Source organism: Thalassophryne amazonica, chromosome 14 (genome assembly GCF_902500255.1).
Source record: "Thalassophryne amazonica chromosome 14, fThaAma1.1, whole genome shotgun sequence".
In the NCBI taxonomy this organism is placed as follows: domain Eukaryota; kingdom Metazoa; phylum Chordata; class Actinopteri; order Batrachoidiformes; family Batrachoididae; genus Thalassophryne; species Thalassophryne amazonica.
Genome location: NC_047116.1, coordinates 57,929,767 through 57,953,654, shown reverse-complemented (window position 1 = coordinate 57,953,654; position 23,888 = coordinate 57,929,767). Strand labels below are relative to the sequence as shown.

Genomic DNA, 23,888 nt, shown 5'->3' with positions numbered 1-23,888 from the left:
TTTTCAGCATACACAAAACTTTGACAGACACGGCGGACATCAGCTGACAAGGATCGCAATGACTGAATGGGAAAAGAATTTTTGCAGGACAAAAAAAAGGATATACATATTAGCTCCTCATACATCTCCTTGATCAGTCATGTGACAGGCGCTTAAACATCTTGAAAGCCATCACTCTCAACACATGGACAAAGCTGTGTCACTGCCTACATACTGGCAAGTCCACTCCCTGAGCTACGTGCTCTACAAAGGAAGCATTTATAAAATTAAAAGGTTGAGCTACAAAAATCCAACAGACTTTGCACAGCAGCACAATTCTGATGGCAGAGCTTGCAAGCATTTTTATCGTATATGATCTAATATATCACACACCCCAGTATGGAAGTGGTTTGGTTTCAGAAGGTCACAAACTTTTTCCACCAACTTAACCAAAAGCATAGATCTGAATATGAAGAAAGCAGAAGCTGAATAAGGAGAAATCATCATTTAGTAAGCAAATTCCTATAACTCGTCGTTCCTATAAGTGTCAGCACATTTGCCAGTTGTATTCTTTAAAGTAGACATGATAAACACTGGAACGAACTGGTGGAGGCAGTGGCATTTAGCAAGTGTTGGTGTCAGCATTTTTTTCCCATACAATTTTAATTAATTTTAATTGAAGAGTTTTTTTTTTTTGTTTGTTTGTTTGTTTTTTTGGCCCAACTTAATTTAGTTAATTTAGTTTTGATGATGACCAATGTTCGTGTTTATAAAGGTGTCAAAACTGTGCTGATATGACTCCTGGCCAAAAAGTGATTAATGGTACTACTTTCATATTGCCATTCAAAGCATGGCAAAAAAAAAAAATATAAACTTATATAGACTGTGCTAATTTCAAGTCTATATCTCCAGTCTGTAATGGGAGATCTCTGAAGAGATAAAGTGTTCTGTGAAGTACGTACAGAGAACAGAAGAGATTTCAAAAGGCTAACAGTCCCGGTTCAAAAATATAACATAATGCTAAAATATCCTCAGCCGTATGAGCATATACCTTTTAACAGTGTCTGCAGGAGGGCGTGAGTGTGCGCACACAAGAACTTTTGAAAATACCGGAAGTTACTTTTTACCGTGTGTAATGCGCGTGCACACAGATGTCAGCAAGATGTCTTGTAAATCACTCCAGAGGTGTTATCAGGTTACAAAAACAGTGTTTTCAGTTTTAGAAGTGTTTATTTCTCACTAGCTTTTACATAATATACAAGAAACGTGTTATATTTACACAGAAACACAGCAGTGGACTTATGAGCACAAACAGATGGACAGATGCAAAGCTTTTGCAATACCTGATGGCCATATTTTGATGGCCTCTGGTAAAAATAAACAAACATATACAGGGTACTAGCTAGGATAAAATTTTAGCGTAGTGGTAATGTCCAGGGAGCGAAGTGACTGGGGGGGGGGGGGGGGGGGGGCAGGTTTTTGAAAATTCAAGCTAAAAATTGGCCATTCTAGGGGTACCCAAAGGGGAAAAGCCAGGTACGACAGCCTAAGTCCCTTCATGATGTCCAGAAGGCTGGGGAAGTTTGTTGAGTGGGCAATCTCATTCTGGGTTAGCCAGTACATGGCCCTCAGTGAGGCAGTCGGAGTCCATGGACATTTTTAAGTCAAGACTTAAAACCTATTTTTATTCTCTTTCTTATGAGTAGTTTTTATTTTGTTATGTTTAATTCTTTTACTTCTGTTTTTAATTAGGTATTTGAATTATTTATTTATTTATTTGTTTACTTTTTTTTTTTTATGTTGAAATGTTCTGTGTGAGGCACCTTGAGACAGCTTTTGTTGTAATTTGGCTCTTTATAAACTGATTAAATTGAAACTGAACATTTTATTGAGTCTTAAAGTAAATAAATATGAAATTGGTTACTGGATCCTTAAACTCTGGACATAATAAACTCTACATGGTGGATCCTTGATCTCTGGACATAAACAGAAATAAAATCTGTTAGTTTTTGTCAAAAGCATTTCCTTTCAGACATTATTATTGGCATGAATGTCTTTCCATACCTATGAGCTGAGCTCTTGCAGCTGTGCCGCAGGTCAGGTTTATAAAGAATGCAGGATGTCTCATTTTGGGAGGAAAAAACATTTTAGTCGATTGTAGTTTACTGTCTGTATTGCTACATTTGTAAGAGGTGTCATTTTATTTAAGGCGGCAATTCGTTTTGAAGTTATTAATTCCGAGCGGACTCTGTCTCAGCAGAGAGTCGCGCAGCATTTGAAGTTGTGACAACGGAACGGAGGACGATTCTCGTTTCTCGACTGCAACAAGACAAGAGTCCAGTTAGTGACTTTAATCCACACAAAGTGACTCATGATATTTTAATGGCTTTGAGAGGGGTTAAGAAGCGGACTTACTGCTTTTGAAGAGCAGAGAATCAAAGAGCCACGAGCCATTGAATCGAAGCAGGCTTCAAACTGGAGTCGCGCTGCAGAAACGGTTGATTACAGACGCTGCACTGAAAATAAGCGTAACGGTCCAAAATTATATATAAGTTTGCGCAAGCTAGAACCCTGATATAGGTCATCAAGGTTAGAGATAGTTGTGACATCAGCATCTCCTTGGGCTCCCTAAGCTATCTATAAAGTATACATAGAAACAAATGAAGCAAATAAAGTTTACTCCTTTACCTTTGTTTATGCTATCAGATGATTGTGTCTTGCATCTTTTCAGTTTGAGTTTAGGTTAGTTTTTTTAAAGTTTTGTAAGTGTAAGGAAAATCATCAGTTCTTTTTCTGGGAATATGCTGACATTGCAGCAGTGTGATGTACACTTTGATGTTTTGTGTCATTGCAGCAGCAGGTTTTTTTTTCCATCTTCTACCCTCAGCCATGTATCTGTGCCCACAGACAGGAAGGCTGCAGGACCGTCTGTGTTTGCAATAAACTCACACAGCCTGAGGACTCTACCAGTGAGGGGAAACCTTAGGGTCAAGAGAATGAACACACACACACACACCTGCCTGTTTGCAAGCTTTGCTGACTGCAGGAAGCAATAATGGTAGCATGCTTCCGGAGATGGGGAGGCTTCTCTCAAGGGAGTGTTTGTCCTGTGCAGCTCAACAGAGCAAAACCAAGAAGAGCCCAGCAGAGCCAGCAATTACTTATTGAGAAAGAATACAGCAGAATGGAAAGTGGTACACCAGATTATAATGGCACGGAAAGCAGCAGGATAGCATGCAACACAAAATATGACAAGTGATATAGTAGGATGGAATAGACCAGAACATTGTAAGAGACACACACGGCACACACACACAAACATATTGCAAGGCAAAAGCCATACAATAATTACAGAAAAACCCCAACGGTCAAAACGACCCCCTATGAGCAAGCACTTGGCGACAGTGGGAAGGAAAAACTGCCTTTTAACAAGAAGAAACCTCCAGCAGAACCAGGCTCAGGGAGGGGCAGTCTTCTGCTGGGACTGGTTGGGGCTGAGGGGAGAGAATCAGGAAAAAGACATGCTGTGGAAGACAGCAGAGATCAATCACTAATGATTAAATGCAGAGTGGTGCATACAGAGCAAAAAGAGAAAGAAACACTCAGTGCATCATGGGAACCCCCCAGCAGTCTAAGTCTATAGCAGCATAACTAAGGGATGGTTCAGGGTCACCTGATCCAGCCCTAACTATAAGCTTTAGCAAAAAGGAAAGTTTTAAGCTTAATCTTAAAAGTAGAGAGGGTGTCTGTCTCCCTGATCCGAATTGGGAGCTGGTTCCACAGGAGAGGAGCCTGAAAGCTGAAGGCTCTGCCTCCCATTCTACTCTTACAAACCCTAGGAACTACAACTAAGCCTGCAGTCTGAGAGCGAAGCGCTCTATTGGGGTGATATGGTACTATGAGGTCCCGAAGATAAGATGGGACCTGATTATTCAAAACCTTATAAGTAAGAAGAAGAATTTTAAATTCTATTCTAGAATTAACAGGAAGCCAATGAAGAGAGGCCAATATGGGTGAAATATGCTCTCTCCTTCTAGTCCCTGTCAGTATTCTAGCTGCAACATTCTGAATTAACTGAAGGCTTTTCAGGGAACAATAGTCCAGCCTAGAGGAAATAAATGCATGAATTAGTTTTTTCAGCATCACTCTGAGACAAGACCTTTCTAATTTTAGAGATATTGCGCAAAAGTAAAAAAAGCAGTCCTACATATTTGCTTAATATACGCATTGAAGGACATATCCTGATCAAAAATGACTCCAAGATTTCTCACAGTATTACAACCCCTGGCAATAATTATGGAATCACCGGCCTCGAGGATGTTCATTCAGTTGTTTAATTTTGTAGAAAAAAAGCAGATCACAGACATGACACAAAACTAAAGTCATTTCAAATGGCAACTTTCTGGCTTTAAGAAACACTATAAGAAATCAGGAAAAAAATTGTGGCAGTCAGTAACGGTTACTTTTTTAGACCAAGCAGAGGGAAAAAAATATGGAATCACTCAATTCTGAGGACAAAATGATGGAATCATGAAAAACAAAAGAACGCTCCAACACATCACTAGTATTTTGTTGCACCACCTCTGGCTTTTATAACAGCTTGCAGTCTCTGAGGCATGGACTTAATGAGTGACAAACAGTACTCTTCATCAATCTGGCTCCAACTTTCTCTGATTGCTGTTGCCAGATCAGCTTTGCAGGTTGGAGCCTTGTCATAGACCATTTTCTTCAACTTCAACCAAAGATTTTCAATTGGATTAAGATCCGGACTATTTGCAGGCCATGACATTGACCCTATGTCTTTTTGCAAGGAATGTTTTCACAGTTTTTGCTCTATGGCAAGATGCATTATCATCTTGAAAACTGATTTCATCATCCCCAAACATCCTTTCAATTGATGGGATAAGAAAAGTATCCAAAATATCAACGTAAACTTGTGCATTTATTGATGATGTAATCTGTAATGACGATGTAATCAGCCACCTCCCCAGTGCCTTTACCTGACATGCAGCCCCATATCATCAATAACTGTGGAAATTTACATGTTCTCTTCAGGCAGTCATCTTTATAAATCTCATTGGAACGGCACCAAACAAAGGTTCCAGCATCATCACCTTGCCCAATGCAGATTCGAGATTCATCACTGAATATGACTTTCATCCAGTCATCCACAGTCCACGATTGCTTTTCCTTAGCCCATTGTAACCTTGTTTTTTTCTGTTTAGGTGTTAATGATGGCTTTTGTTTAGCTTTTCTGTATGTAAATCCCATTTCCTTTAGGCGGTTTCTTACAGTTCGGTCACAGATGTTGACTCCAGTTTCCTCCCATTCGTTCCTCATTTGTTTTGTTGTGCATTTTCGATTTTTGAGACATATTGCTTTAAGTTTTCCGTCTTGATGCTTTGATGTCTTCCTTGGTCTACCAGTATGTTTGCCTTTAACAACCTTCCCATGTTGTTTGTATTTGGTCCAGAGTTTAGACACAGCTGACTGAACAACCAACATCTTTTGCAACACTGCATGATGATTTACCCTCTTTTAAGAGTTTGATAATCCTCTCCTTTGTTTCAACTGACATCTCTCGTGTTGGAGCCATGATTCATGTCAGTCCACTTGGTGCAACAGCTCTCCAAGGTGTGATCACTCCTTTTTAGATGCAGACTAACGAGCAGATCTGATTTGATGCGGCTGTTAGTTTTGGGGATGAAAATTTACAGGGTGATTCCATAATTTATTCCTCATAATTGAGTGATTCCATATTTTTTCCCTCTGCTTGGTCTAAAAAAGTAACCGTTACTGACTGCCACAATTATTTTTCCTGATTTTTTATCGTGTTTCTTAAAGCCAGAAAGTTGCCATTTGAAATGACTTTAGTTTTGTGTCATGTCTGTGATCTGCTTTTTTTCTACAAAATTAAAACAACTGAATGAACATCCTCCGAGGCCGGTGATTCCATAATTATTGCCAGGGGTTGTACTCCAAGATTCCAAGACTCCAAGATTTCTCACAGTATTACTAGAGGTCAGGGTAATGCCATCCAGAGTAAGGATCTGGTTAGACACCATGTTTCTAAGATTTGTGGGGCCAAGTACAATAACTTCAGTTTTATCTGAATTTAAAAGCAGGACATTAGAGGTCATCCATGTCTTTATGTCTGTAAGACATTCCTGCAGTTTAACTAATTGGTGTGTGTCCTCTGGCTTCATGGATAGATAAAGCTGGGTATCATCTGCGTAACAATGAAAATTTAAGCAATGCTTTCTAGTAATACTGCCTAAGGGAAGCATGTATAAAGTGAATAAAATTGGTCCTAACACAGAACCTTGTGGAACTCCATAATTAACCTTATTCTGTGAAGAAGACTCCCCATTTACAAGAACAAATTGTAATCTATTAGATAAATATGATTCAAACCACCGCAGCGCAGTGCCTTTAATACCTATGGCATGCTCTAATCTCTGTAATAAAATTTTATGGTCAACAGTATCAAAAGCAGCACTGAGGTCTAACAGGACAAGCACAGAGATGAGTCCACTGTCTGAGGCCATAAGAAGATCATTTGTAACCTTCACTAATGATGTTTCTGTACTATGATGAATTCTGAAACCTGACTGAAACTCTTCAAATAGACCATTCCTCTGCAGATGATCAGTTAGCTGTTTTACAACTACCCTTTCAAGAATTTTTGAGAGAAAAGGAAGGTTGGAGATTGGCCTATAATTAGCTAAGATAGCTGGGTTAAGTGATGGCTTTTTAAGTAATGGTTTAATTACTGCCACCTTAAAAGCCTGTGGTACATAGCCAACTAATAAAGATAGATTGATCAATCAATCAATCAATCAATTTTTTTATATAGCGCCAAATCACAACAAACAGTTGCCCCAAGGCGCTTTATATTGTAAGGCAAGGCCATACAATAATTATGTAAAACCCCAACGGTCAAAACGACCCCCTGTGAGCAAGCACTTGGCTACAGTGGGAAGGAAAAACTCCCTTTTAACAGGAAGAAACCTCCAGCAGAACCAGGCTCAGGGAGGGGCAGTCTTCTGCTGGGACTGGTTGGGGCTGAGGGAGAGAACCAAGAAAAAGACATGCTGTGGAGGGGAGCAGAGATCGATCACTAATGATTAAATGCAGAGTGGTGCATACAGAGCAAAAAGAGAAAGAAACAGTGCATCATGGGAACCCCCCAGCAGTCTACGTCTATAGCAGCATAACTAAGGGATGGTCCAGCCCTAACTATAAGCTTTAGCAAAAAGGAAAGTTTTAAGCCTAATCTTAAAAGTAGAGAGGGTGTCTGTCTCCCTGATCTGAATTGGGAGCTGGTTCCACAGGAGAGGAGCCTGAAAGCTGAAGGCTCTGCCTCCCATTCTACTCTTACAAACCCTAGGAACTACAAGTAAGCCTGCAGTCTGAGAGCGAAGCGCTCTATTGGGGCGATATGGCACCACGAGGTCCCCAAGATAAGATGGGACCTGATTATTCAAAACCTTATAAGTAAGAAGAAGAATTTTAAATTCTATTCTAGAATTAACAGGAAGCCAATGAAGAGAGGCCAATATGGGTGAGATATGCTCTCTCCTTCTAGTCCCCGTCAGTACTCTAGCTGCAGCATTTTGAATTAACTGAAGGCTTTTTAGGGAACTTTTAGGACAACCTGATAATAATGAATTACAATAGTCCAGCCTAGAGGAAATAAATGCATGAATTAGTTTTTCAGCATCACTCTGAGACAAGACCTTTCTGATTTTAGAGATATTGCGTAAATGCAAAAAAGCAGTCCTACATATTTGTTTAATATGCGCTTTGAATGACATATCCTGATCAAAAATGACTCCAAGATTTCTCACAGTATTACTAGAGGTCAGGGTAATGCCATCCAGAGTAAGGATCTGGTTAGACACCATGTTTCTAAGATTTGTGGGGCCAAGTACAATAACTTCAGTTTTATCTGAGTTTAAAAGCAGGAAATTAGAGGTCATCCATGCCTTTATGTCTGTAAGACAATCCTGCAGTTTAGCTAATTGGTGTGTGTCCTCTGGCTTCATGGATAGATAAAGCTGGGTATCATCTGCGTAACAATGAAAATTTAAGCAATACCGTCTAATAATACTGCCTAAGGGAAGCATGTATAAAGTAAATAAAATTGGTCCTAGCACAGAACCTTGTGGAACTCCATAATTAACTTTAGTCTGTGAAGAAGATTCCCCATTTACATGAACAAATTGTAATCTATTAGACAAATATGATTCAAACCACCGCAGCGCAGTGCCTTTAATACCTATGGCATGCTCTAATCTCTGTAATAAAATTTTATGGTCAACAGTATCAAAAGCAGCACTGAGGTCTAACAGAACAAGCACAGAGATGAGTCCACTGTCCGAGGCCATAAGAAGATCATTTGTAACCTTCACTAATGCTGTTTCTGTACTATGATGAATTCTAAAACCTGACTGAAACTCTTCAAATAGACCATTGCTCTGCAGATGATCAGTTAGCTGTTTTACAACTACCCTTTCAAGAATTTTTGAGAGAAAAGGAAGGTTGGAGATTGGCCTATAATTAGCTAAGATAGCTGGGTCAAGTGATGGCTTTTTAAGTAATGGTTTAATTACTGCCACCTTAAAAGCCTGTGGTACATAGCCAACTAACAAAGATAGATTGATCATATTTAAGATCGAAGCATTAAATAATGGTAGGGCTTCCTTGAGCAGCCTGGTAGGAATGGGGTCTAATAAACATGTTGATGGTTTGGATGAAGTAACTAATGAGAATAACTCAGACAGAACAATCGGAGAGAAAGAGTCTAACCAAATACCGGCATCACTGAAAGCAGCCAAAGATAACGATACGTCTTTGGGATGGTTATGAGTAATTTTTTCTCTAATAGTTAAAATTTTGTTAGCAAAGAAAGTCATGAAGTCATTACTAGTTATAGTTAATGGAATACTCAGCTCAATAGAGCTCTGACTCTTTGTCAGCCTGGCTACAGTGCTGAAAAGAAACCTGGGGTTGTTCTTATTTTCTTCAATTAGTGATGAGTAGAAAGATGTCCTAGCTTTACGGAGGGCTTTTTTATAGAGCAACAGACTCTTTTTCCAGGCTAAGTGAAGATCTTCTAAATTAGTGAGACGCCATTTCCTCTCCAACTTACGGGTTATCTGCTTTAAGCTACGAGTTTGTGAGTTATACCACGGAGTCAGACACTTCTGATTTAAAGCTCTCTTTTTCAGAGGAGCTACAGCATCCAAAGTTGTCTTCAATGAGGATGTAAAACTATTGACGAGATACTCTATCTCCCTTACAGAGTTTAGGTAGCTACTCTGCACTGTGTTGGTATATGGCATTAGAGAACATAAAGAAGGAATCATATCCTTAAACCTAGTTACAGCGCTTTCTGAAAGACTTCTAGTGTAATGAAACTTATTCCCCACTGCTGGGTAGTCCATCAGAGTAAATGTAAATGTTATTAAGAAATGATCAGACAGAAGGGAGTTTTCAGGGAATACTGTTAAGTCTTCTATTTCCATACCATAAGTCAGAACAAGATCTAAGATATGATTAAAGTGGTGGGTGGACTCATTTACTTTTTGAGCAAAGCCAATAGAGTCTAATAATAGATTAAATGCAGTGTTGAGGCTGTCATTCTCAGCATCTGTGTGGATGTTAAAATCGCCCACTATAATTATCTTATCTGAGCTAAGCACTAAGTCAGACAAAAGGTCTGAAAATTCACAGAGAAACTCACAGTAACGACCAGGTGGACGATAGATAATAACAAATAAAACTGGTTTTTGGGACTTCCAATTTGGATGGACAAGACTAAGAGACAAGCTTTCAAATGAATTAAAGCTCTGTCTGGGTTTTGGATTAATTAATAAGCTGGAATGGAAGATTGCTGCTAATCCTCCACCCCGGCCCGTGCTACGAGCATTCTGACAGTTAGTGTGACTCGGGGGTGTTGACTCATTTAAACTAACATATTCATCCTGCTGTAACCAGGTTTCTGTTAGGCAGAATAAATCAATATGTTGATCAATTATTATATCATTTACCAACAGGGACTTAGAAGAGAGAGACCTAATGTTTAATAGACCACATTTAACTGTTTTAGTCTGTGGTGCAGTTGAAGGTGCTATATTATTTTTTCTTTTTGAATTTTTATGCTTAAATAGATTTTTGCTGGTTATTGGTAGTCTGGGAGCATTGATCATATTTAAGACCGAAGCATTAATTAATGGTAGGGCTTCCTTGAGCAGCCTGGTAGGAATGGGGTCTAACAGACATGTTGATGGTTTGGAGGAAGTGACTAATGAAAATAACAGACAGAACAATCGGAGAGAAAGTGTCTAACCAAATACCAGCATTACTGAAAGCAGCCAAAGATAACGATATGTCTTTGGGTAGCTTTTTTTGGAGACCTTAAAAGCTTTTTTGTTGTTGTTTTGTTTTTTTAATAAATATATATATATATATATGTTTACATTATACAGTACGTTTTGTTATGTACAACAGCCATAGCCTACTTGAATGTTATACCAGTGTAAGAGTAGTCAAGGCTGAGAGGAAATTTCACACTTGAAATTTTATGTTTAGCTTACACTTTATACAGTACATGTTTTACCACAGTCATAGCCTACTGGAATTTGTGTGATACAAACAGTTGTATTTATTTTTGCCTATGAGCAAAAATAAAGGGAGTTAAAATAGTTTTTTTTTTTTTTTTTTTTTTTTTTTTAAAGGAAAAATGCAGGTACGAATGGAACCATGGGCTAACTGAACCGTTGCACCCCTAATTATATACATATATATATATATATTTCTCTTTTACCAAAACATCAAATCTAGGCTTTCAGCTTATATACACCTTCTGGCAAATTATAGCTGAACTTTCAGATCTTTTTAAGAAAATCCTCATATAAAAATCAACAATAATGATAATAGTATTAAAGCAAACAGAGCTCTGATATCGGCTCAGAAAAGTATCGGTAGATATCCAAATTCAGGGATTGAATCGTAAGTGAAAAATTGTGGATCGGTGCATCCTTAGTTCTATTACAGATTTATTAACAGAAACATGACTAAGAATAGAGTAGCATGTGCCAACATGTCCAACATCCTCAGAAAATTAAAGCAGCTGCAACCAGGCAGTGCAAAAGTTAAGGACGTGGCGAGTCTTTACTTGTATGTTTAGAGATTATGATCCAATGACCGTTAGCTAGCTAAATACGTGGTGGTAGCTAAATGTGTCTCCATCTTGCAAAAGACAAATAAATATATAAGTCTATAGAGTCTAGTTTGCTTACAAATTGCCACCATGGTGACTATAAAAAATAACCATATACATTCTGGTAGTAGTACTCGTAAAAACTATGATTTCTGTTCTTTTTTGATGAGCGGTAATGGCACGTTTGCACTGCATTCTATTTTCAAAGGCTTCCAAATGCTGCTGCCTGACAGAAAACAGTAAATCATTATAAACATATGATTTATTTAATCAGTTAACAGTTTGCTTCATGTTTGTTTGGTGATGAAAGATAACATGTTTCTACACATAACAGGTAAACAGCAGGTCTACACTTTTTATGTGCTGAGCAACTGCTGATCATTACAGTCATTGGCATTTATGATGAAATCTTTCACGTGAAGCAAGAAATGCGTCATTAAAAATGCTGTAAAACTGTATTTCTTTATTTTGAACCAAGCAAGTTTTGTGGTGGGATGGCTGCATGGGAACACATTTGTGATTGCCTTCAAATTTATTCGGAAGTATCAGGAGCTGCCAGTGTACTGGAGTCAATACTAAAAGTTATCGGTTTAGCTTTAAGGTATAACTAAATTTTTTTTAGGGGTTTATCAGTTTAGTTTTGTAAAAGTTAACTTTTCAGGTAGTGGATTAATGGTTATCAAAGCTAACTTTTTGGTTAGCTGTGCCCACCACTGTTTAAGTATTTGGACACTAACTAAATGTCAATTTCATTTTAATTACAAGCGTGTGAACATGCTCAGATGGTTATCGTGTAACAGAGTTATTGAGGACTGTGGCCGTGCACGCTCAGCCCTTTCAGTTGTTGTTGTCGGGCAAGTGTGCATTTCTTCAACATTATGAAGTAAAATCTTTAGAACTATATTATTTCACTTTTATCTGTGACCAACCTGGCAAAAAGCAAATTCATTACAATGTATTGTAATATTGCATTACAGTACAGAATCTCATTTCTCGGTTATCATGATACGTATCTAATTGGATCACAAGCATCACAATGTGAATCATGTCGAGTTAGCTGCATCATCCCAACCCAACCAGGAAATACTGATAAGCAAAAAGCCAAGGCAATTGCTTTCTTTTCCAATATTATAGGAGATAACATGCTTTGCTAGGCAAACAAGGTGAAAGTTATTTCTGTACCACTGCCCCAAATATGCAGCAGTGCAGGCATACAGTAAAACCTGTCATTTACAGTTGCAGCTAGAAGTTTACATATGCCTATTGTTGACATAAATGTGATGGCAATATTGGGCTTTCATAGATTTCTTTAAACTTAGAAAGAAGACTATGCTCCAAACTTTACACTTTTAAGCTCAACTAAACTTTAAACATGACCACAGACCAAAGAAAACACCTTTTGGAGAAAGGTCCTATGGTCAGATGAGGCACAAATTGAGTGGCTTGGTCACAGAGGCATTCAATGAAATGCTGCTTGTGGAACAGATGAAGGCTAGTATTAAGCTTTTGGAATGGCTGTTCCAAAGTCCAAACATCAACCGTATCAAAGATAGCTGGACTGTGCTTAAAAGTCAAGTTTGTGCCAGGGTGAACTCTACTAGTTCTGTCAAGAGTAGCTGTCAAATATCCCCCCAAAAATTCTGCCATAAGCCTGATGATGGCTCCTTCAAGCATCTGATTAAGCTGAATCTTACCAACAGTCAAAGGTCATTTGTTCAAACATTATGTGTGCTATGTTAATTAGCGAAGTTGCGATCCAGTCTCAAAGATTGCTACTGGGCCCAATCGAGGTCATTTCTGATTGAAAAGAATCTGATTTATTAAATTCAAGCATCAAGCTGATCATTCTGTGTTTAAGATTGGCCAATAGATGTCACCATATTTAATTGTATCAAATGCTTCGAATCAACCATTTCAACACAACTGCTTCATATTGATTCAGTGGTTCAAAAAGCTTTGGTTTCTCATGTTACCTCTCATAGCCGGAAATGTTGCCTCACGTTTGCTGCTGCTCGTCGGGCGGCTTAAAGCCAAACCAAGTCCAAATAATGGATGGTGCACCGGTCTTTTTCATCAGCTCCTCCATTTTGCTTTCAGCCATGTTTAATCAAAGTGATGGATATGCGTTGCAGCTTGTTGATCTAACTTCTGCGGGATGTGTAGGGCTGTCACAATTATTACAATATTCATCAATAGCGATTATTTTTCATATTCGGGATTATTTTTCATATTCGCGATTACCATGAATTATTTATTTTATCCACAAAGCATAAAACAACTCAGAATCTGACGTCATTGTGCTGCAGCCTCGCTCACTGTTTCGCTCTCGTCTTAAGGCAGGACAATAACATGGAGGGTGAGGAGCGATCCGTCCTGCCATTTGGATAGGACAGCCAATTAAAACAGTGACTGTCTTCTTTAAAAGCCGTCTAAAATGCGGAGTTTACCGAAGGAGCTGTCGGTGTGTGTGTGTGTGTGTGTGTGCGCACACGGAGTCAACAGGCTGCAGACTGCAAGAGAGGGGGTGGGTGAGGGAGATTCCTGAATGCAGGCGCGACACGTTACAGTCTGAGAACCATCAGTGCGTAGCGAGCGTGGGAAGAGAGAGGATTTTAACCCGAGTGAACATGTTAAAAAAAAAAAACGTGAAGCTGCTTTTACTGCCGTTACCGCCCTGTATGTATGCTGAATTTTTGAGATCATGAGATGAAAAAAACGGTCAAATGTCTTTAAAAACATATTTAAAAAATGAGAATATATGAATGAACGTGGAGAAGCTGTGGTGATGTTCAGACGCACAGATCACAAAAAGCAGGTGAGAACTCTGAACTTTAACAGCTGTTATTTTCCATTTGTTCAATCTTGAGCTTACTGTAGTGTTTAAGCACAAAACGTGACTGATGTGGAGAAACAATTTCAGAAATGCAACAGAAACAACCACAAATCAGAAAAAGTTGGGACTGTATGTAAAATGAAGATAAAAATAAAAATGATGCACTATTCCCAGTTTCTCCACTCACAGAAGACAAACGTTCTTCCAGAGTTGTGTAATTATACTAAGATAGTAGAATATAAAGAAAGGGAAAAAAGATATAATTGCTATTGACAATATATTCGTCAATCGCAATTATTTGTCTGACAATTTATCGTCTCCAGAAATTCCTAATTGTGACAGCCCTAGGGATGTGAGGAGACTGCCTCAACATTCTTCTTCTTCTATGGCGTTTAATGGCAGCAAGCAACCTTATTGTTGCATTGCTGCCACCTTCAGTTCATTACCATGCCTTGCAGCGATAGATTCTAATTCTATTACATTATCGTAGGCCATTTTTGTATAATTTATATTGCATATCATTTCTATCGTCCATTAATACTGCATTGCTGAGGTTATTGCTGAGGTTATTTTGTTTTCACGTTCATTATATTTTACAGTGAGATGCAATGCGTTCAACCTTAATAAAGCTATAAAGGCAACGAGGCAAACAGATCAGATCACATCACTCCAAATTGCAAACACACACTGATTACTTGCAAATGTTTATGTGTAATTGTGAATGCTGCAATGGATAATGCAGCACCTCATGGGGTGTATCCTGCCTTTTGTTCAACGTGCACTGGATTATGCTGCAGCAACCCTCAATGTGCACCGGAATATAGATGGCTTACTAACAAAAGGTACAGTGTACACATAGAAAGTACTGTAATGAAAACAGAACGGTAGGGGTGAAACAGTGTTACTGACAAAACAAAACGTCACCTCACACAGACCAACATGCATGAAACATAATACAAAGTTTTGATTAAAGCAGCACATTCCTTGATTATTTATGTCCAGTTCCTGCTGACATGAGCTCCTTTAAATGTCACAAGAGGTTGTGTTCTGAGAACACTGAATTGCAGTTGCTTTTAACTGCATCTACCATCTTTGCAGAACTGTGGTTTAAAAGAAGGAAAAAGAAGAAACATACATGATTTGGTACCACCCAGAGTTGTTGTATGTCAACTGGTAATTCATTTCCATTTACACTGCTGTTTCATGTGGTGCCAGAGTGTCTCTCACCACCTCCAGAAGTAGTTTGACCAATCGAATCATAATTGTTAAGATGTTCTGGCTGCATCGAAACCTGTTCTTTCATGTGGTCATGCCCTATCTGAATCCAATTCAATCACCAACAATGCATTTCAACACCAGGTGTAAATGGGGCCTAAGGCAGCCACAAAAACCAATGACACATCACCACCACGTGAACCAAGCTCATTCATTACCAGTCTTACAATAGCCCAGCCTTCCTTCCAAGAAACTCTGGATATTCTATTGTTGATCTTCAGTGAGAAAAAGAATAAGATTGACATTTCAAATGAGGGAGAAACAGCAGGTAGTACAGGAAAAAAACCAAGGAAAGGATTTTGTCATCTGCCATTAATCATTAAAGGCAGTGACAGTCATGTTCCTCTTGCTGCAGATGGACCGTATCAACGACACTGTACAAATGTCATCCATTTACAAAAAGGGCAAAAGCAGTTAAGAGACATGACTTGATTTGTCTGATGAATGCAAAGAATGCTTCGAGGACTGTTCACACTGCACAATGGAAGACTTAGAAACAATTCAACAGCACAGAAAACTCAATTTGAAGATGCAAATTTGTTTCAGGTGATATAAAGTGAAAGGAAGACTCATAAGCTGAAACTGACAAACTGAAGCCATTACAACATTGAGCAGAATTTTCCCACATGTGGAACATCCTGATCGGCTAGAGAATCTCACACTCTGGCCACAAAGTGGGGGAACATTATTGGTTTGTATCTCAGACTGGTGGACTTTTCTGATGTGTTCTCCCACCCTAATATTACTGCTGCAGACGTGCAGATGTATGTCTCGTATTGGACGCTATTTTCAGGAGCTAATGGACTATCTAATGTGCCACGATCCTGACAGAAGTTGAGTTGAAGGCAGAGTTGCGATCGGAGATTATGCACCCACGCGCACGATCAGAACCTGAGAGTGAGTGAGTCATCCTCATGTGCAAGACCTTCCCTAATTCAATTTGTAGTAGTACACAGGCTGCATCTGTCAAAGTCGAAACTGTGCAAAATTTATCCCAATATCTCTGATCTGTGTGACAGATGCAACTCCCTGTGATTTAAGTAAGAATAATGACAATGTGGAAAACGTTGTTTAGGGTTTTGTTTTGTTTTTTTAGATTTTTACAAATTTATTAAAAACAACAACAAAAAAGAAGTCACATGTACATAAGTATTCACAGCCTTTGCCATGAAGCTCTAAATTGAGCTCAGGTGCATCCTGTTTCCACTGATCACCCATGAGATGTTTCTACAGCTTAATTGGAGTCCAACTGGGGTAAATTCAGTTTACTGGACATGACTGGGGAAAGTACACACCTGTCTACATACAGTAGTGGGCACAGTTCCACTAATCCGTTAACCGCTAATTATCAAAGCTAATGTTTTCATTATCAGATTAGCTTTTCAGATAACTCTGAAAACCATCATCAGATAAATTATCTTCCGATAAATTTTTGTCTGATGTTTTTTAGACTAACATATTACAAGCTTAGTGAATAAAGCATTAACAGTTAATAAACATTTTTAAAGTCTGACATAAAAGATTTCAGAGCCTACCTGTTAAGTGTTTTGTAGTAACCGTACAGTTATATCCCATGCAATCAAAGGAGAGCTGATTTCAGGAGAAACCGCTCTATCCTCTGCAATCAGAGGAGAACTGGCCACAGAAGAGAACCAAAATGAGTGTTAAAAAAAATATTTCTCTTGACACCCTACTACTAACTAGCCGGCAATATCACCCAAGTCATCCAGAGGCATACAGTTTTAACTTATGGTTAAAATTTTAATCAAACTAATTTCGGACAAGTTATTTAAATTAACGTCACGTCAAGTTTTATAAAGTGAAAATATCAGCTATATGTTTTAGTTTTAAAGTATTGCATTAATTTTGAAGGTTTTAGTGTGAACATGCCTCGGCAGTGCATTATGGGTAAAAATTCACCACAGGAGAAATGCATTTGAGGCGCTATGATCAGGCTCCACATGGACAACAGCATTAAACCCTTTGTATATTGTGCCTAAACCTCTCGTGAATATATTGTCTGGACTTATAGACGTTGTTATTGTGTTTGTTTTAAGTAAAAATAACAGAAGAAGCTCAGGTTGCTTCTCCATTATTTTCAATTGGAATCACTGTGAGCTGCTGTCGCTTCCTATTTGCTCTATAATGTCCTGGTTATTGTCCTAACACTCTGTCATCTTTGTTCAAGAGTAATATATATACACGTCTTAAATTTTGTTTGCGTTCATTAAATTCCTCGCAGATTAAACGTAGCAGACATGGATTATTTGGAATATTTGTTTTGGCAAGTTTTCACAGTCTACTGCCATCTACTGGCCAGTAATGTTCATGGCAGTATTCGCTCTAAGCGTCTGAGCGCCAGTAGATGGCAGTGTTCTATGCATTTTGACCCCAGTTATATCAGACTGGGTTGATGGTTCATCTTTCAGCAGGACAGTGACCCCAAGCACACAGCCAAGATATGAAAGGAGTGGCTTCAGGACAACTCTGTGAATGTCCTTGAGTGACCCAGCCAGAGCCCAGACCTGAATCTGACTGAACATCTCTGGAGAGATCTGAAAATGGCCCCATCCAACCTGAGAGAGCATGAGAAGTGCTACAAAAAGGAATGAGAAAACTGCCCAAAGACAGCTGCGAGAAGCTTGTGGCATCATATTCAAGAAGACTTGGGGATTTTTTTTTTTTTTTTTTTAAACTTAAGAAATTCCTACAATGTCATACAATGAAGTTCATTTTGAACGAAAGGAAAACGTGCGCACGTTTTATTAATTCGAGGGTTCAATTAAAGGAAAACGTGCGTATGAATTATCATGGCCAGGAAAATGTGCGCACGTTTTATTAATCTGAGAGCACGTTTTATTAATTCATGGGCTCAATTAAAGGAAAACGTGCACACAAATTATCATGGACAGAAAGAAATATCACTACAAGTGACCTCTCCCAGTTTCCATAAGGAACCGCAGCCAGGTTTTTTTCACGTGCGCGCGAAAACTAATCATCCGTGAAGATAATTTTATTAACTACACAGATGTATAATAAAACAAATGGTGACTAGTTTATAACACAATGATGACAGAGTTTGAGGGGGAGAGAGAGGAACCGCAGCTAGCCAGTTTTTCTTTTCCTTGTTTACATGTGCGCGCGAACACAACAAATAGAGCACAGCAACTCGCTCCATGTGTAAGAGTCATAAAACGCAGGGAAGATGAAGACAACACACTGGAAATTGTTTTTTTTCCTTATTTATTCCTTTATTGGTTCATTCTACTGGTGCACCAGTGCAAGTGCAGTATAAAATTACGTGCACCGCTCGAATAATACGTGCACAAACTAGCACATGCACGTACTATTTCGAGCTCTGCCACATGACCTTCAGTGTCACACTTTGACATTCTGGTGTACTCTTTACCACTATGGTTCAGCCAGCAACTGTTCCATCGGTGGGAAAGTGATGGCATTTACACTTTTGGGGGGGGATTGTAACTAGGTGCAAGTACAAACATGCAACTCCAAGGGTAAAAGTAGCCTAAATTAGAGCTTGTAATTAATGTCTTTTTAAATATACTCAACAAAAATATAAACGCAACACTTTTGGTTTTGCTCCCATTTTGTATGAGATGAACTCAAAGATCTAAAACTTTTTCCACATACACAATATCACCATTTCTCTCAAATATTGTTCACAAACCAGTCTAAATCTGTGACAGTGAGCACTTCTCCTTTGCTGAGATAATCCATCCCACCTCACAGGTGTGCCATACCAAGATGCTGATTAGACACCATGATTAGTGCACAGGTGTGCCTTAGACTGCCCACAATAAAAGGCCACTCTGAAAGGTGCAGTTTTATCACACAGCACAACGCCACAGATGTCGCAAGATTTGAGGGAGTGTGCGATAGGCATGCTGACAGCAGGAATGTCAACCAGAGCTGTTGCTCGTGTATTGAATGTTCATGTCTCTACCATAAGCCATCTCCAAAGGCGTTTCAGAGAATTTGGCAGTACATCCAACCAGCCTCACAACCGCAGACCACGTGTAACCACACCAGCCCAGGACCTCCACATCCAGCATGTTCACCTCCAAGATCGTCTGAGACCAGCCACTCGGACAGCTGCTGAAACAATCGGTTTGCATAACCAAAGAATTTCTGCACAAACTGTCAGAAACCGTCTCAGGGAAGCTCATCTGCATGCTCGTCGTCCTCATCGGGGTCTCGACCTGACTCCAGTTCGTCGTCGTAACCGATTTGAGTGGGCAAATGCTCACATTCGCTGGCGTTTGGCACGTTGGAGAGGTGTTCTCTTCACGGATGATGCGAAGGAGATGTGTTGCACTGCATGAGGCAAATGGTGGTCACACCAGATACTGACTGGTATCCCCCCCAATAAAACAAAACTGCACCTTTCAGAGTGGCCTTTTATTGTGGGCAGTCTAAGGCACACCTGTGCACTAATCATGGTGTCTAATCAGCATCTTGGTATGGCACACCTGTGAGGTGGGATGGATTATCTCAGCAAAGGAGAAGTGCTCACTATCACAGATTTCGACTGGTTTGTGAACAATATTTGAGGGAAATGGTGATATTGTGTATGTGGAAAAAGTTTTAGATCTTTGAGTTCATCTCATACAAAATGGGAGCAAAACCAAAAGTGTTGCGTTTATATTTTTGTTGAGTATATGATCCAGCTTATGTATCAATACCTCTTGTGCGCGTACAAGAGGTTGTCTCTGGTACTTCTGAGTGTATGATGAGATAATAGAGACTGAGGTGTGGAAAAACACTGTGGTTGTTAGACCTGTCCACAACAGGAAAGCGTAGGCCCATCTAACAATCACAGTTCACAGCCTGTAAAATGTTTCCATGCCTAAAAAATACACAAATAAATGCTTTCAATACATGTTTACACAAGCTTATGTGCAGTGTGAATGAGTATCAGGCTCTCTTACTGAAGATTTTTTTTTTTTTTTTATAAACGTAACTCAGTCCTCTGTATCCTGTACTTTGTCAAAGTGCTGAAACACATTAGGTAGCTTAACAGCTAATAGGGCTTTCTGTAATAAATAAGCCCAGTCAGAGCACTGTGCTGCTGCTTCATGATAACAGTGCCCCCTGAGCCTGATCATTTCAGATAGTACAGAGGGGCGTGCCAACATTTTGCATGACCAATAGTTGACTGTCTTGCTATACACCACACAGTCTCGGGTTTTAAAATGCACCATGAGCTTCTGACCAGCTCCAAAGTGTGACACTGAAAAAACCTTAGGCAAAGTCACTGCTGAAACTTATGTTTGCTTTTCGACTGCCCTTTGCTCAGGGTCACCACAGCAGATGAAGTACAGATCTGCATTGGGATTTGGTCTTACCTAAGAAACACACAGCTCAGGGCTCCAGACTGCCCCCAAATGCATTTTTTTTTTTGAGACAGCTCAAGTATTTTTTTTTTCATAACCAATCACACACTCGTGTTGCTCTGTCTAAACAGAGAACAGGGCCGGTCCGGAAAAAAATGTCCAGTCTGCCAACGTTCAGAAATTTCTACACAAATTTCAGATTTATTTATTTATTTAAACCCACAGTGAAGAACAGCCACCAAATTATTGGCTGAGCGAATAGAATTGATTAATGGAATAGTTTTGACTGTGTGAGTCCTTGATCTGCAAAGTTAAGGTCAAACAATGTCATAATCCATTGGATTCCATGACACGTGGCATATGTTAACCCGCAACATGATATAAGTATGACCCATGATGCCAACTATTCCTTTTCAAAAACCCTAACTCAACCAATAATTTGCATTACTTTTTACCAAAATTGAAGCAACATTAACTTTTGACCCCTGTACACACTGAAATTGACATTTGTCACCATTTTTGCTGTTTTTACCCCATAACATTCAGTCATAGAAAGTGTAAACTATGCCTTTTTGGAATCTTTATGATCAGACAAATAATGTGGTATAGTTTCAAAAAGATAGGAGCATTTTTAAATGTTGACTTGTGTAATTCTTCAATTGACCCCTACCTTGGCTGCCTATTGAAAATTCAATTGGCTAGTCTGTTTGTTCAAAAGAGTAATGTCTAAGGAGTATTTGTGCCAAATTTGATGCTTGTATCACCATTTGCAGGATTGTTCTGTAAATATTCTATTATCTGATGTACTATGAGTGGTGCATGGTGATCTGTACACACAAGGCAAGCAATAAGAGTGAGTTTCACCTCACTGTCCTGTGGGGAAGATACTATGCTACTCAGCTCAAAGCAACCTGATGGGTAGCTTGGTGCGTAACTCAGTGCCCACTTTGTGTGTGAGCACATTTACGTGACCCTTAATTGGAAAAAAGTAAGTACAGAAAATGAATGAATTAATCAGAGCTCTTCTGCATGGTGTTACACAGAAATGCCCCGGGGGCTACAATTCCAAAAGAAGAGACGACCTGAATGGTGATTGGCCTGCTGATTTTGAAATTTTTTAAACCAAATAATATCGCTAAAGTAATTTAGAAGACATCTTACAGATGTTAGCATGCACACTCTGAGAAATGGGTCAGGTCACAGATAATCTTAAAACCTCACGCATACGCAGACACACTTCCTCCTGTAGTTACAATACATCTGGAAAGTATTCACAGCGCTTCACTTTGTCCCCCTCAAAATTCTACTCACAACACCCCATAATGACAACATGAATGATGGAGTGAATATTATAAAGGATTATTAACCGACCGTGAGGTCTGTACAGGGAAATATCGCTAATGCTCGGTCCGTGCAAAGAACACGGAGGTCTGATATCCCCGTACAGACTGAGAAAGCGAGGTTAATAATTAAAAATTCAATGAGAGCAAACATGATAATATCGCTGGAGTATTTTCAGCCATTACACACTGCGCAGTTTCTGCTATTTTGTTGTTGTGGCTCCAGAGTTGCTCCATAGCAAAGCATAAAATTGTTAAAGCAATATGGCCCTTCAGATTTAAGCAACAAAAACAACTGAGGAATTAATAAATTTAATGTACAGCTTGGCTTTGTAACCAAAAAAAGACTCACCAGACCCAGCAGAACAACAACACACTGTGCAACATTAATTGACAATATATTCACAAAATTTATAGAAAATAAGGGTGGTTTGCTAGTAAGTGACATCAGTGATCACTTACCAGTGTTTGTAATCTATGCTGTTAACTGTAAAAAAATTGAAGGGTGCAAATCACTCAAAATACACATGTCAAAAAACGGAGGAATTGAAGGAAGTGTTTAGGAATGATTTACAGGCACAAAACTGGGATAAAATACGAGGGCTGTCCATAAAGTATAGGTCCTTTTTATTTTTTTCAAAAACTATATGGATTTCATTCATATGTTTTTACGTCAGACATGCTTGAACCCTCGTGCGCATGCGTGAGTTTTTCCATGCCTGTCGGTGACGTCATTCGCCTGTGAGCACTCCTTGTGGGAGGAGTCGTCCAGCCCCTCGTCGGAATTCCTTTGTCTGAGAAGTTGCTGAGAGACTGGCGCTTTGTTTGATCAAAATTTTTTCTAAACCTGTGAGACACATCGAAGTGGACACGGTTCGAAAAATTCAGCTGGTTTTCAGTGAAAATTTTAACGGCTGATGAGAGATTTTGAGGTGATACTGTCGCTTTAAGGACTTCCCACTGTGCGAGACGTCGCTCAGCGCTCTCAGGCGCCGTCATCAGCCTGTTAAAAGCTGAAAACCTCCACATTTCAGTCTCTATTGATCCAGGACGTCGTGAGAGAACAGAGAAGTTTCAGAAGAAGTCGGTTTCAGCACTTTATCCGGATATTCCACTGTTAAAGGAGATTTTTTTAATGAAAGACGTGCGGACGGGTCCGCGCGTTGGGACGCAGCCGACGCGGTGCGGCGGCACAGGAAAAACACCTCCATGTTGATAACCATTTGTAAAATCCAGGCAGCTTTTGATGGCTTTCAGTGGAGTGAGTATATGAGTAATTGTTTAACAGCTGGACATGTTCCAACTTGTCCTTAAGGCTTCCAATACTGGACAGACCTCGTATGTAAGAATAATGACATGAACACAGTTTATGAAACATTCCTAAACACATTTAAGTTGCTGTATTGTCTGGTAAATAAACAGTAGAAAACCACAAAATTCAGGGAGTCTAAGGGGACCAAGGAGATACAAAATGCCTGCAAAAAGAAAAATACACTGTATAGACAAATTATTAAAACAAGAACTATTGAAGCTGAAGAGAAATACAAAAAGTATAAAAAGAAGTTAACCAGTATTATGAGGATATGCAAAAAGGAATATTATACGAGATTATTAGAATAGGTATTTAGGTATTTGAAATGTGTAGAATAGTATAATTAGAAACAGATCAATTCACACAAGTCATACAGACAATTTTACTGAAAATGTGCAGGCTCTAAATAATATTAAGGATGTAGTTAATGGTTTCATAAATACTTTGTAAATATTGGCCCTGTACTGGCAGGGGAAAAAAAAAAAAAAATAGTCAAACCGGATGCAACCAAAGGCAGCACAGGGCAACATAACCTGGATAGAAATCTATGGTCAATGTATCTCAGTCC

At 39.1% G+C, this 23,888-nt stretch overlaps 1 protein-coding gene across 1 annotated transcript in view; it reads right to left on the bottom strand.

Moving 5' to 3' along the window:
- The window catches only part of ptpn4a (protein tyrosine phosphatase non-receptor type 4a), a 213,514-nt gene that overhangs the window by 145,744 nt on the left and 43,882 nt on the right, over positions 1-23,888 (bottom strand). The window lies entirely within an intron of this gene.